Consider the following 13,607-nt stretch of genomic DNA (forward strand, 5'->3'; position numbering starts at 1 on the left):
TTGTATTTTATATAGTATGGCACTATTTTTTTGATGCAGGTAACAAATGAAGTTCTTAAGAGCCTGTACGATGTGATCATGCAACAGCGTGAGTTCCTTATGTCTGTGGGACCAGGATGCATTTCGCTAAGGACTGACTGACAAATTTATTAAGCAGCTCTACAGGTTCTCTCATTCTTTATTTTGTTATTCTTTTCCAGTTACTCCAAAAATTGGATAATTCTATATTTTATTTTCCCTAAACATGGGGAAACTTTTGCTCTGTGTTTTATTACTTCACAGCAATGGAACCAACTCATGAGGAGCCCGGTGCCCCTAATTCTTACTGCAGTTCTCAGCATCTTGCAGAACCAAATGTACTTTGCTCTCAGCTAAATGAAACCAGCTCTTGCATCTGATAGATGCTAAAACAAGATTCACTGGAATTTTCTACACTGAGAACACCAGACAATCTACACAATTCACAATCTGCACAATTTACAGCTCTATCACACAGGTATTTTTTTTTAAAAATATATAAATATGGTAATACTGTTTAAGTTAAAGCTAAACAGAGCATGTTGTGCCCTTAAGCCCCCTCTGCAGCAGGAGCTACAAAATTTGCTATTCCCTGAGCTCAAGGTAGCACCTTGTATACAACCTCTAAAGAGGAAAACAAATTCAAGGTTCATTTCAAGCTGTCTTCTACACAATGGGAAAAAGAAAAGGCAAGTCTGAAGTTGACCTTCGGAAAAACTGCTCTAAATGTTACTTTCAAAACCGAAAACACAAACAGGAAAAAAAAAAGGAAGTTCATCATAATTCAGTATTAGAGATTTTCAGAGTAGTACTAATTGAACAAAACGTGTGTGCACATTTAAAAGGAGTTTCTGCCCACTGCAAACAATCCCAGCATTAACTACAATACAGAATCAACAACACAGTATATCCATCCTTTTAGAAAGTACTAGTGACAAAAGCAGCTGCTATACACAGATGACCACATTCTTCAAAACTCTTAGTTTTGATGCCAACAGGAATCACAAGCTTTATTTTAAAAGTTTCCTTTTTACTACAAGATTGAAAATGAATGGCAAAAGCAAAATAATCACTACTAAATAGCAAAAGACTACTGTTGCAAAAGAACTGAAGTAGAACTCATTTTTAAAGAGTTTTATATTCATCACAAACAAAGCCATATGCTTGAAAACAGTGACAGGAAGAGAGCCACCTACATTCAGCCAAACCACTGACCACATGCAGTCAATAACAGGCGCAGCTATTTTCATGCACTAACCTTTTTCTCTGCCACTAAAAACAGTTTTCTAATTCAATTTAGGTCCAAAATCCCATAAATGTTACGGTTGGCAAAGTTGGCAGAGTTTCAAAGGCATTGCTAGAATGATATGTTTCAAATCTAAGAGGAAATAAAAGTATTCTCACTTTATCCTTCATCCAAAAAACACATACTTGCCCAAAACTTCATCCTCTCTACCTTAATCTTCCAATGCATACCAGATGTAAACATCCGCTTTCAACATATAGTGCCATATGTTACAGAAACACCCACCGACCCATGCAGAAGTTTAAACGTACTCCAAACAACTTAGAAGTGCCATCACATTAAATATACAACATGCAGCCTCACCACCAGAGTGTTGAACACTCATTTTGCAGAACATGCTCAGACATTTACTAATAACACTAAATTGGCTTCAGTCTCATTAAAGGAAAATGATAAAGAGGAATAACACAAAATATAAACAGCCCATTGGTAAGTTTTTCAAGCTTTTAGTTACAAAATACTATTATCCATGCATTAAAAATCCTGCAACATAAATACTGAAGGATGCCTTGGCTAAGAAACACAGGGAAGGACGTACAAATCTCTCTCTTGCTGCCACCTCAGCAAGCACTAAGGCACATGAAAGGTGGACTTTGGAATTTTCAGGAAGACCCAGAAAAGAAAATAGCTATTCCCAAATAAAAAGAACTGACAAAGATGGGCCTTTTATTCAGAGATTCCACCCTCAATCCATAAGAAAGAGACAGGCATTATACCTTGCCATTAAACCACATAGAGTTCCAATTACATTTAGATGAAATTCATAAATGTGTAATTCCAAATTTATATTAGCTGTAGGATTAACACTATCAAAATCAACGTGGCAGAGCACTGAGACCCATTTTGATATCAGAATCCAGAAAACAAACAAACAAACAAATCGTCAGTAGCTTTGCTAAACCTCTGACTCAGAAAAACCTGAGGCCAAAGGTGAAGTTCTTGCCCAATTCTTCGGATGCGAGTGTTTCAGCTGTGTCCATCTGCATGAACTGCTGCTGTCACATGCAGCTGGGCAATCCTATGGCTTGGCCATATGGTACAAACGTGTTCGTGGTGTAGCACACGCAAAGTGGCTGACAGACTGTAAATTTACACACTACCCTATTTTACAGAGCTTGATCGCAGGTTTATACCCGGAGTCCTGCCTACAGCCTTCTGAAGGTGGTTCCAGTGACACAGATGTACACATAAACACTTCAGACTGCATTCTAAGACTGCCAGCGCTTGAGCGATTTTCATCCTTGATAAAACAAAGATTCACAAGCGATTACTGTGGCTCCAAAAAGCAGCCTTTGCATTCTTGGTAACAGCTTCCCAGCCACTTGGAGAAAGGGACAGGGAACCGTCATCATACATGTTTAGGTTTTCCAAGGAAATACTGCCAAATAAGTTTGTCTCTCAACTCAAAGAGACAAGAAACACCAGGATACCTTTCTATCGTAAACAAGAAAGTGAAACTTTGAAAGAATTTCAGGAAATGTCCAGAATTATTGACCTTCTAACAAAACTGACTGTATTTGTATAAACACACCTAGCATAAGGGAAGAAGAAAAATATTATTTCTGATGCAGGTGGTATAAATACCAGTTTTTAAAATTAATTTCCATGGTTTTACATAAAGGAAAAGATACCATCTGGAAGTAAGCAGCCTATACAACATATAATAATTGCCAAAGGCAATTTAAACTTCCTTAACCTTCTGCAGGTACAGGCCTCACCAACTGCATAACTCAAGAATAACTTACAGTTTTCTTTACATTTCAAGAGCAATCCCACCTTTCCCTGTTGGGCCATAACCCAAAATTTCATCCACAGATATATGAAACACATCCACAATTGGATGTGAGCGTATGGAAGGCATGGATCTACTTTAAATCAAATGTTATCTGAGTCTTTCCATCCAAGTAAAAGAAAAAAGGGGACAGGAAAGGGCTACAGACCTACCTGCATGAGAATGCACCTCAAAGCAGGATTTAAAAGAAAGCAGAGAACCTACAAGGAATGGAAAAAGGGACTGATGAGCAAAGAGAGCTGGCACTTGGAGGTCAGGCCACAGAAGTTCAATGAAAACCACCAGGAGGCCAGGAAAATGGGAGCTTGCAGACAAACAAAAGGTTTCTCAACAAGAAATGAGAAAGAAATGAAAAACTGGTGTCAACAAGGGCTAGAATTTAGGAGGACAGACCAAATATCGAATTAGCTTTTTGCATCATTTTTTCCTGTAAGAATAATGCTGCGTATGAGGACAGAGACAGAATACCTCAGGGAACAAAGACAAAGCACTGAAAATTACCACATCCATTACTAAAATGAAACGAGGCTACTAAAAACTTTCCATCCCAGAACACTGAAAAAATGGGTTATATATCAAAATTGCAAACTCAGGCATGAGGATTCTCAATGAACAGGACATTTTCTGGGATAGCAGCCTAGGATTGGGAAAAGAAATGCAGAACCTGTGTTCAAAAAAGCCCTGTTAATGTGACCTCAGCACTCCTCAGTGTCTTGTAACACCTGTTCTAAGGGAAGAGCAACCAAGAGTAACCAATGACTAGAACATACATAGAAAGGAGAATGAAAATGCAACCCAGATCTTTCCGAATGTAAATTATGTTACACCACTTTATCTTTCTGCGATGAAATTTCTTGGTTAATGGTAACGCACCAGTATCAACACGTCATGGCAAATTATTGGGATGGAGAAAACATTACTAGTGGGATTGTTGCTCAAGGGTCTACTTTGTTTAGAATTTCCATTTTGTACCATGGTAAAAAAAAATTAGGTTTCGGTTTGCTATCGACACAAGCATTTAAAGTACTGGTAATGTGGTAGAGAACCAAATTATCATACAGGAAGAAAATGAAGAACTTTTAGACTTAAATGATTGAAATGAAATGAAAAGGAACAGGAAATAAGCAGAGTAAGAAGGTGCTGCAAGTCAGGCCTCTGAGACAATGAACAAAGAGAGGAACTCTCAACTGGTTCATGCTCTAAGGCAGGGGTGTTAAACTAATTTTCACTGGGGGCCACATCAGCCTCGTGGTTGCTTTCAAAGGGCCAAATATAATTTTAGGACTGCATAAATGTACCTACTCCTACATTGAGATCTTGTAGACACCCCTGCTCTGAGGATAATGAGCCCCCACTGAAAACAAGGCAATTTGTGTATGTAGCCAGTATTTTATGAGGAGCAAGAAAATATGTTAACATACCTTTGTATTGTAGGCAATGATGGTCTTATTACTATCATACAAACATTTATATCTAACACGCTGCTGCCAAAAGGTTCTAGCACAGAGGTGAACCTCCCTCGTCCCACCATCCCCTCTGTAACCCCAGCAGCACATTGATGTCCCAAGACTGCAGGACGCTGTACTACAAATCTTTGCTATATACCAGGGAGCAATGTCTGCCAGCCTGTGGTACCCACAGGGACACGTTCCTGTGAATTCTTCCAGAATCAAGCGCTGTGATGACCAGCTGCGATTTTGAAGCATGGGGCTTCATGCACCCAGTGATCCCTCTCGATCCTGGCATCTAAAAAGAAAGTTGGTCGCTGCAGGAAAGGAACAGAGGGTGCTAGGAGTGGCTGCCATACTTCAACCTTGACATGCCGTTTTAATTGACTTCCACGAATCTGAGTACAGGACGCATTTTCCTATTAGAGCTGTAAAACCATGCAATGGGGAGCAAAAGGTGGTTTAAGTCTTTCAGACTTAGAAAGCTTATTACTTGTCCCATTAGAAAAAGAATGTAAGTCTCTACACATGCCTGTGAATTTGAATTGTGATCCTATTATCAGTTTAAAACTGTATTGGACAGGAAATATAAGTTTAAATCACTATGAGCTTGAGGGAAAAGATCTCCTTTAGATCGGCTCTGGGATGTCTCAGGAGGACTTAAATAGATTTTTAGATGGTTAAAACAAATTAAATAGCCTATTATACATTACATTACATTTACGGTCCTACCACACAGCTCACATTTCATAGCCTATAAAAATTAAATTTTCTAGCACAAATTGGCACTTATGATAGACCTGTGCCATCTTCAAACAAGGAGGCCTGACCGTAACTGAAAATTGGTATAATTAGATTTAAGGACAAAGAAAGGGGGAGGCAAACTGAATCACATTTACATTTGACACTGCTGTATGCAGATCTTTTACTGTATTTCTTGAGAGAGCTTGAAAAATGTTCTGTTTCTCTCGCCAAACAGACCTGAGGATGATTTTTTTTCCTTGTATTTTTCCCATGTAGGCTAATACATGCTCCATATCTTAAGAAAAAAAAAAAAAAAAAAAAGAGAAACTGCAAGAGATGTTGTGATAGTGCAGAAACTATTTTATGAATAACCCATTTTTTGATAAGGTGCTGAATGAGAGTTCAAACCCATAAATATTCTATGAAAAAAAAGCACAACTCTATCCCAGCTGATTAAACTGGAATCTATTACTTTTAAAGCAATCCTGATGGTTGCATTTCATACAAATAGCCTGGCTGGAAACAAAAGGAAAAAAGATTTTTCTGGGGCAAGACTGTCTTTGTGAATGAATATAATCATGTAAGTAACACCTCAAAAGATGTTCCCGATTCTCAGTTTCACCTACTTTAGACATAAACTACACAGACTCTTCTCCAAGACACTTAAGGGGCAGACAAAACCCCAAACCAAGTGAAAAATACATACTTCTACTGAACATACCCAAATAGAATATTTTTTTCTCAACCTTGCTAAATGCCATATGCAAATTTAGTACCAAACCTTATTTATTTTGTACCATCATTCACAAGGAAAGGTGAGAAAAGTGGCTAAGTCTAGTCTTGCTAAATGGTAATTATAGTTCAGCTAAAAGCCACTGAAAATGGACATCAGACATGAGGGTCTTGCTAAATCAAACTCTTCTAAAGGACAGTGGTTCCCCCCTTCTATCACAATTAAGCTTAAATTAACAAAACTGGCAGTGTTCTGTATTTCATGGATCCAGCACTCTGCTTGTTTCACAGCATCGGCACTGAAGCACCAGAGAGTGCAGAGCCAGAATGGTTATTAGGTTGTGTCCCTCAACACAGGTTTAGAATTCCATTTTCTTCCCGAATCTGATGGTCTCAATGAGAACACTCAGAACAGATCAGATGGTAAAAATACCAGAAATTAACACGCATGAGAAAAGTGGAAAAGGTGGGTGAAAGGGCAAGAAGGGAAAAAAATTGTTTATGCACAAAGGTAACTCAAGGCCATGAAACAATCAGGTTTGCTGTTTGTTTGGTTTGAGGTTTTTTGTTTGTTTGTCTTAGGTGTTTTGTTTTTTTGGTTTTCTTTTAGAAGACAACCTACCCTTTCATTTTGTTCTAGTGTACTCTGCCTAGTACCTCACTGCCCCACAGCAAGGTACCATTGCTACACAACTAGGTACTAGATGTGAAATTACTATATTAATATTATTCCATGGTTTTATTAAAATGATACCCCAAATTTTGCATAGAATCGTACTTGATCAAGTATATTGCATGAAAAACTCTGCTAGCACCTTAGGGAAAAGTCTCTTAGTTAGGAAGTGACGTATTTTTGCTGTTGTCTTTCCTTTGAGGAGCAGCTGTTTTCCTTTTTGTGTTCCTGGGTGGTACGGACATAAACAAATGTGACATGAATAAAGCATGAGAACTGTTAGGTTCCCCTTGTTTTGTTTATGTCTCACCATCTTTACTGCTGCGTATTGTCTACAATTCACTGTGTGCTAATATTAATACATAGAAGGGGAGAAAAAAGCCTTCCAGAAAAACTCTGTGCATCAAATGAAGAGCTAACGATTTGAATTGAAGATGCTGGCCAGACAGAGATGACTAGTTAAGTGCCCTGCTTTGATTAAGTACAACAAACCACTAGTAGCCTAAAATGAAGGCAAACAAAATGAGTGTCCTAAGGAGAGGTTAAGGATGGCTCAGGAAGCCACAGAGAAAAGGCCAGTCCTGGCTGTAAATTCTTACACCGTCTTTTCCTTTCTTCTTCTTCAAAGGAAAAAACCTCAGATCAACACAATGGTCTGGCCTCTGACAAACACAGATTAGTAGCTCCTAAGCTGTTACTACACTAGTGTCTAAATAATCCAAGTAAAGACCTATCTGTTGTGCCTGTTGCTATCAACCGTTTCCAACCAACTCAAAAGAGACACATCTTTCTTCCTTTTTCTTGAGATTCATGGGGTTCTTTTTCTCCATTCCTCTCCAAGAACTAAATGCATAACAGAAGCAATAGTCCAGGTTAGATTTCCATCTTGCAGTGGAAAAGTATTTGCTATATTAAGCCAACTTGTGCTCACTTATCTTACTACTGGGAGATACCAAAGAACCCTGTTCCCTGAAGGTAAACTCTGCCTCCATAACAAAACAATGCAACTACAAATTTGAGTGGGATGAAGGAAAGGAAAAGAATCCAAGGAAGAGCTTTAGTTTGGAACCACACTTACGGCAGTGGAGTCACCGTATTTGTTTTTCAAAGGAATGCTAATGGCTGGGATGGCCTTCACTGGTCCTATGAAAATAAGAGTTCTTCCAGGCCACTGGAAGTTACTGCAAGTTGCAACAGTAATTACGGGGGAGGGACTGGCTAAACATTCACAGGAAATATCCCCGTTATAACAGAGGAGCATCTTTCTCAAATGTGAGCTGAGGACTCATGTTCTTTTCTAGCAGTAACAGGAGCTTCCCTTGCTCCTCCTCTGCGCTGAGCAGTGTCCGTGCAGCCACCAGCAGACCGGCCAACTCACCACCTGAGAAGGGTAGGCAGGAGCTACCACCATAATGAGAAAATGGTACAGACCAACTACTAGCAGTTTCTAACGAAGATTATCACCAAAAAAAGAAGACGTCTGACTTGAAACCACACCAGCAATGTCCTGATTTCCAAAATGCTGAGAGCAACCGCAAGCCTTGTCTTAGTCAGGGGAAGATTCCACTGTTTAGTGTTCCAAATCAGCACAAAGGAGACATGCAGGGTTTGCAATTAATACTCCAACCCCCCAACTCAGCCATTCCGAACTGCATTTCTTTAGGTACACCAATAAGCAGTCTTAGATCATAAAGCTCTCAAACATTAAATAATTACCAACCAAAGTATACTTGCAGTTGCTCAGTATCAAAGCCTTCCATGAAGAACGACAATTTAAGGCAGATTTGAACAATGCTATGTTAAACACGGGGCTTTATTTTAAATACCACCGCAATAAAATTAAGATAACTGAAATACAGGTATCAAACTCTGTGCGTGACATGAACCACAAGAAAGTTAATCTCACACAATACCTGCAGTTCTACACATTCTCTCTAAAGGCTTTTTCCATTTAGATTTAATGTCAGTAAATGATGCATTTTATTTTGCCTATTTATTTAATAGACTAGCTCAGTAAAACAAGGATGTCGATAAGAAGCAGTATTTTAACTCTCTCACAATGGTATGTATAAAAGAAAATTATATTTGGCCAGCAAGGTCAAAATGGAAATCAATACACTGCAATATTCTTCTATTGCACAGCACTAACAATTTGTGTTTGTTCACTTTCCAAGACTGTATGACTTTGTTCTCCAAGCTTCCCTGAGCACTTAAGTCCTACTAGTAAATTGCATTTGCTTAATGCATAAGTAAAATCAACCACCCGTTAATATAGCTAATCACTGCACATAACTTACAGGGAGCTTAGGGAAAGAACAAAAAATCAACAAGGGAACTAAAGAGACAAAAGTACATTCACATATAACTTTCTAAGGACTTAAGAGTTTAAGGGGAAAAAAGTTACCTTCTAACACCCAACCCTAAAAATTACAAAAACTAAGCTTCAAGAGTTTCTGGTCACAATTGTTAGTTTGGTGTAACAAAAAAGACTCTCACAACATTTTCAAATCAGTAAGAGGTTTCACATGAAAAATGAGCAGCAAACTATTTTAGTTTAGTTAACAGGTAATTTTCTTCTCAAAACTGAACAGCTGAAGTGGCTCTTGAATGTCATGAAGAAGTTCGCAGCCACAGCAGATACACACCGTTCAACTTTTACCAACCCTGTTATAGTGGTGAAGGATACAATAAACTGCAGTTTTCACCATTTATTTATTTATTTTAAAACAAAGTCGGTAAAGGCAGTAAGCATGGAGATAATCCTCCTGACAAGCTGATTTGGCTTGTATGGCTTCCTTCATCTTTGCTTACGACCTTCCTGGAATAAGCCAGTGCAGCCAACCAAAGTTAGAGGCCTTTGGCACCAGAGCACACTGAAATCAGTATGGCACTTCTAAAGTAAACCTGGAATTTGCAAAGCAGTTACTACTGCTATTTCCTTTTTCACACATTTACAAAACTATGAAAAATTTGAGAGAAAAAAGACCCTCAGTTTAATATCAGCTGAGGTTCTTTGAAAGCCTGACTAAACACTATTGAACAGATTGTCTGTATTAAAGAAGTTTTCATACTACAGAAACACAAACACCATTTGTATATGAAACACATCTTTCCCAGCATACATCCAACTCTCCAGCACAGAGGTTTAGAGGTTTCGGCCCAGCCCCCTCAATTACACATCTGACTTCACCTATGTGAACAGCTATTGGCAAATGTTTATGAGAGAGGCCCGGAGCTTCTTAAAACTCCTTTATGTTCCGTTTTACTTTCGGGTAACAGCTCTAAAAGAAAGACTTTTACAAGTATTTTAAAGAGCATCTGTTCCGAAGTTTCAGAAGTGAACTTCATATATATCACATGTATCTTGAGCCAGGCAACGAGTGAAGTCAGATCTTTACTATCAGAATCCTGAGCAGAAGAATTCAGTGCTGACAGATGAGTTACAAACCAACCTTTTCCGAAATTCCTTTACTTGGGAAGCTAGTCTGATATTAGGCACTATATGATCACTCAAGTTCAGGTTAATTTCTCAGAATATGTTAACTCTCAATAATAAATGACAATTTTTGTAAGCACAGACACCCAAAGGGAAGAAACGTATTAGAAGTGTCATATTCTTCCTCTCACGAAGTAAAGACAGGCTACTACATGCATTGCGCAAGAAGGAGAATCCACCTTGTGACAGCCCCAAGGTACGTTGCTCAGAACGTGACTGTTGCCAGCCGTAACATGGAAAAACCCTTGTATCAAATTCCAAAGAAAAGGCTTTGCTGTGCTCCCAGCAGAGGATTAGCATGCTGAGCAAAGAAGTTCCAAAAGGAGGGGAATGATACCTTTAAAAATGTTACGGTAGCTTACGTGACTTTTATTTTAGTGTAGTTTTTTTGCTTAAGCAAGAATAAAGTTGGAAAACCCTAAAGATTCCTTGTGGGCTTAGATTTTTTTAAAGTGCAAAAGCAAACAAAAATCATTCCCCCCTCAACATCTTACCATAGATCCAAGCATTCTACCGTAATAAACACACCAGTTTACATTCATTTCCAACAATACTGGAGACAGTTGTACAGCAGATCAGCCAGACAAGCAACGAAGCATCACACCTTCCCCATTACCAAGATTATCAGAGATGCCACAACAAATTTGGGAGAGCAGGAGATGATTTGTCAGAGCTATGAATGGAGTAATCATCTATAGAGCTTTAGAGCCCATGCAGGTAACGCAGAAAATTAGAGCAACCAGGAATGTTAGTGTTTATAGTCTTGATGGCTTTTCAGATATTTATATAACTAATACCTTCAAACACTCAGAGCAAGACTAGAACACAGAATTGCACACCTCAACTCCACAGGAATAAGATCGACCAAAAGCAACCAAAGACCCTCCACTTCTCCTTCCTCTCCTCTGCTATGCAGTCAATAAACTCACATAAAACAAACACCACAAATGGAATAATTACAGAATTTAAACTGTGGCCACTTCCCGAGTTATTTTTTTTCTGTGGTATATAACTGAGTCACAATGAGTCCCCTCCGTAAATCTCAAACCTACGTTTTCAAACAATCAAAACATAAAACCCAAATAATTCTATTTGACCTTCATTATTTAGGTCTGTATGCCAGGTCTAATCAGTTCTCACAAGCACATTCCACTTTTTAAAAACAGACTGTAGAAATACATTTTTCAAACTAGAAGGAACAGAATGCATTGTTTTGATGCTACAGCCTGAAGCCCTTTATCTGAGTTTTATCAAAGTATACTCCATCACTGATCAAAGCAGCAATGACAACTTAATGTTCTTTAAAGTTATATATTGCTGCATAAACTTCCCACTTTTGTCTTGTGGCCTCCGGCTCAGCGTGTCATTGGGAGTCTATTCAAAGGTCAAGAGACTCTCTCGCAGGAGCCCTCTGTTCCCCAGTGGCAGCTCTAGCGATTGCAGGAGTGGAGATGAGAGTGGGGTAGATTCATTCCATCGGGGCTCTGTTCTCATATACCCTAGAAAATTCAGGTTGTCATTTCTTTTGTCAGATGTTTGAAAGACTACATTACCGTACGAACAATTTGTATGTGGTAGCAGCATCTTCACACTGCCCTATTACCGATTTCCTTATCATCTGAAGACCTCTTCTCACTCTAGTATTGAAATCAATATTTCATATTCAATTCCTTTTCAGTTAATATTTTACATACGCCACATGACTGGCTGACTTTTTTAAGGAAAGTTTCAAAGCCACTTGGACATGCAAGACAACTTTTTTTTAATCTGTATTTTAACAATACAGATTTGAGAAATCTCAAATTGAGTTTACTAGAAAAATATTACACAATTTTATGTTTAATGAAATGTTGTTGAAATGAGTTGTACTTAAGACTACTTATTTAATAAAAAAGCATAAAACCACGCAACGTAACTTCCATGTTTCTACAGTTATATTTAAGATCTCCAACGTCTCCACAAAGTTTTAAGTTGCAGATGAATGCTTGTCGTGATCACTTAAAGCACTCTCAACATCTTCAAAATTCCTGTCCACCCCCCACAGACAAGAGGAAAACCCCTGGAGAAAAAAGGCTTACAGTGACTTGAGAAGCCAAGGGCTGCCAAAGAGAAGTGTGAGCCAGGATTCAAGAAGCAGCACCAAATCTCTGAACAATAGAGAATCCGGTTAAATCCGCTCCCATACTCTCAGGAATGCTGCGAATCGTCCAAGTATCTCAACATGAGAAGCAGCACTCCAACTCCTTTATCTTGGCACAAGTCCTTTATCTCCTACCTAAAAGCCCTTGAGGAGGATGGCTACCAGGGGAAAGCCCATGGCCCAGAGCTCAGAAAATATACGTGTTCCTGCAAAGATTTTGATTTTCACAAGTGGAGCACTGCAAAGCCAGAAGCACAAAAGGCTTGAGAGCATCGCTGCTAATAATGAGGTTGGCTCTTCTCTCCTCCGTCCTGATTTCACCTACACCTCACCAGGTTTCTCACTGACTCCTTTTCAGAGGAGGAAAGAACAGGAGGGAGAAAAAGGTCTGAGGCTGGTGGGGCCAGATTCTGCAAGTTTGATGCACAACTTTCACAACGATCTCACATGGAGAAGTAGGGAATAAATGGCAACACTGGCCTATTCTCAGAAACCAGTTTCAACGCACTAAAAACATAGGTATCTGGGATTTTGTTGCTTCAGAAAAGGAAGCAAAATTGAAAATAAAATAAATGGGCAACAGCAGGTCACAGGCAGCCTTGTACTGACATATTCTTACCCTCTAAAATCATGTTCCTTCTACCAGGAATACAGTATAATTAATGCTTAGAACTCACATGATGCCATTCTGAGAGATATCTCTTTCCAGACATGTGTTGTCACCATAACTTTCAGTAAGATTCTGTGGCCAGTAAGAATTATCACATAGAAAGGGAACCTTTACGGGTCAATCTCTGCCCAAGCCATATGAAGAGATTTTCAAATTAAAGCATCACCAAAAACAAAGAAAGGACCTAAGAAAAAGTGTGATTGATCCACAAATCATTATGATCTTGTTAAAAGACATAAAGAATAAAAAACCTGAAACCAGTAAATTTCAGAGACTTTTACATATTATAATACTAATATTAGAAAACTCAAACGGTCATTAGGCTTTTGGTTCAGTAGAATTTTAGCCTTAATTTATTGCCATGAAATCTCAGTGCCAGTTTCAGTTCATCCCTGATGACTTTTTTAGATACGTAATGACCACAGAGGTTGTTTTTAAGTTATGTGTTTTATAAAGTTGCAGGTAGTTGGAAATACGATGCACTGAGCCATATCACAATTTCTTTTTTTAACTAAAACCATGCTCATTAAAATAGCTTAATTTCCAAATACTTTTTCCAGTGATTGAGCTAAATTAGAATAGCAAATT

The 13,607-nt window shown here is 38.6% G+C and overlaps 1 protein-coding gene across 3 annotated transcripts in view; it reads right to left on the reverse strand.

Moving 5' to 3' along the window:
- The window catches only part of LRRC28 (leucine rich repeat containing 28), a 54,518-nt gene that overhangs the window by 21,385 nt on the left and 19,526 nt on the right, over positions 1-13,607 (reverse strand). The window lies entirely within an intron of this gene.

The sequence above is a fragment of the Patagioenas fasciata genome, chromosome 12 (genome assembly GCF_037038585.1).
Source record: "Patagioenas fasciata isolate bPatFas1 chromosome 12, bPatFas1.hap1, whole genome shotgun sequence".
NCBI lineage: Eukaryota > Metazoa > Chordata > Aves > Columbiformes > Columbidae > Patagioenas > Patagioenas fasciata.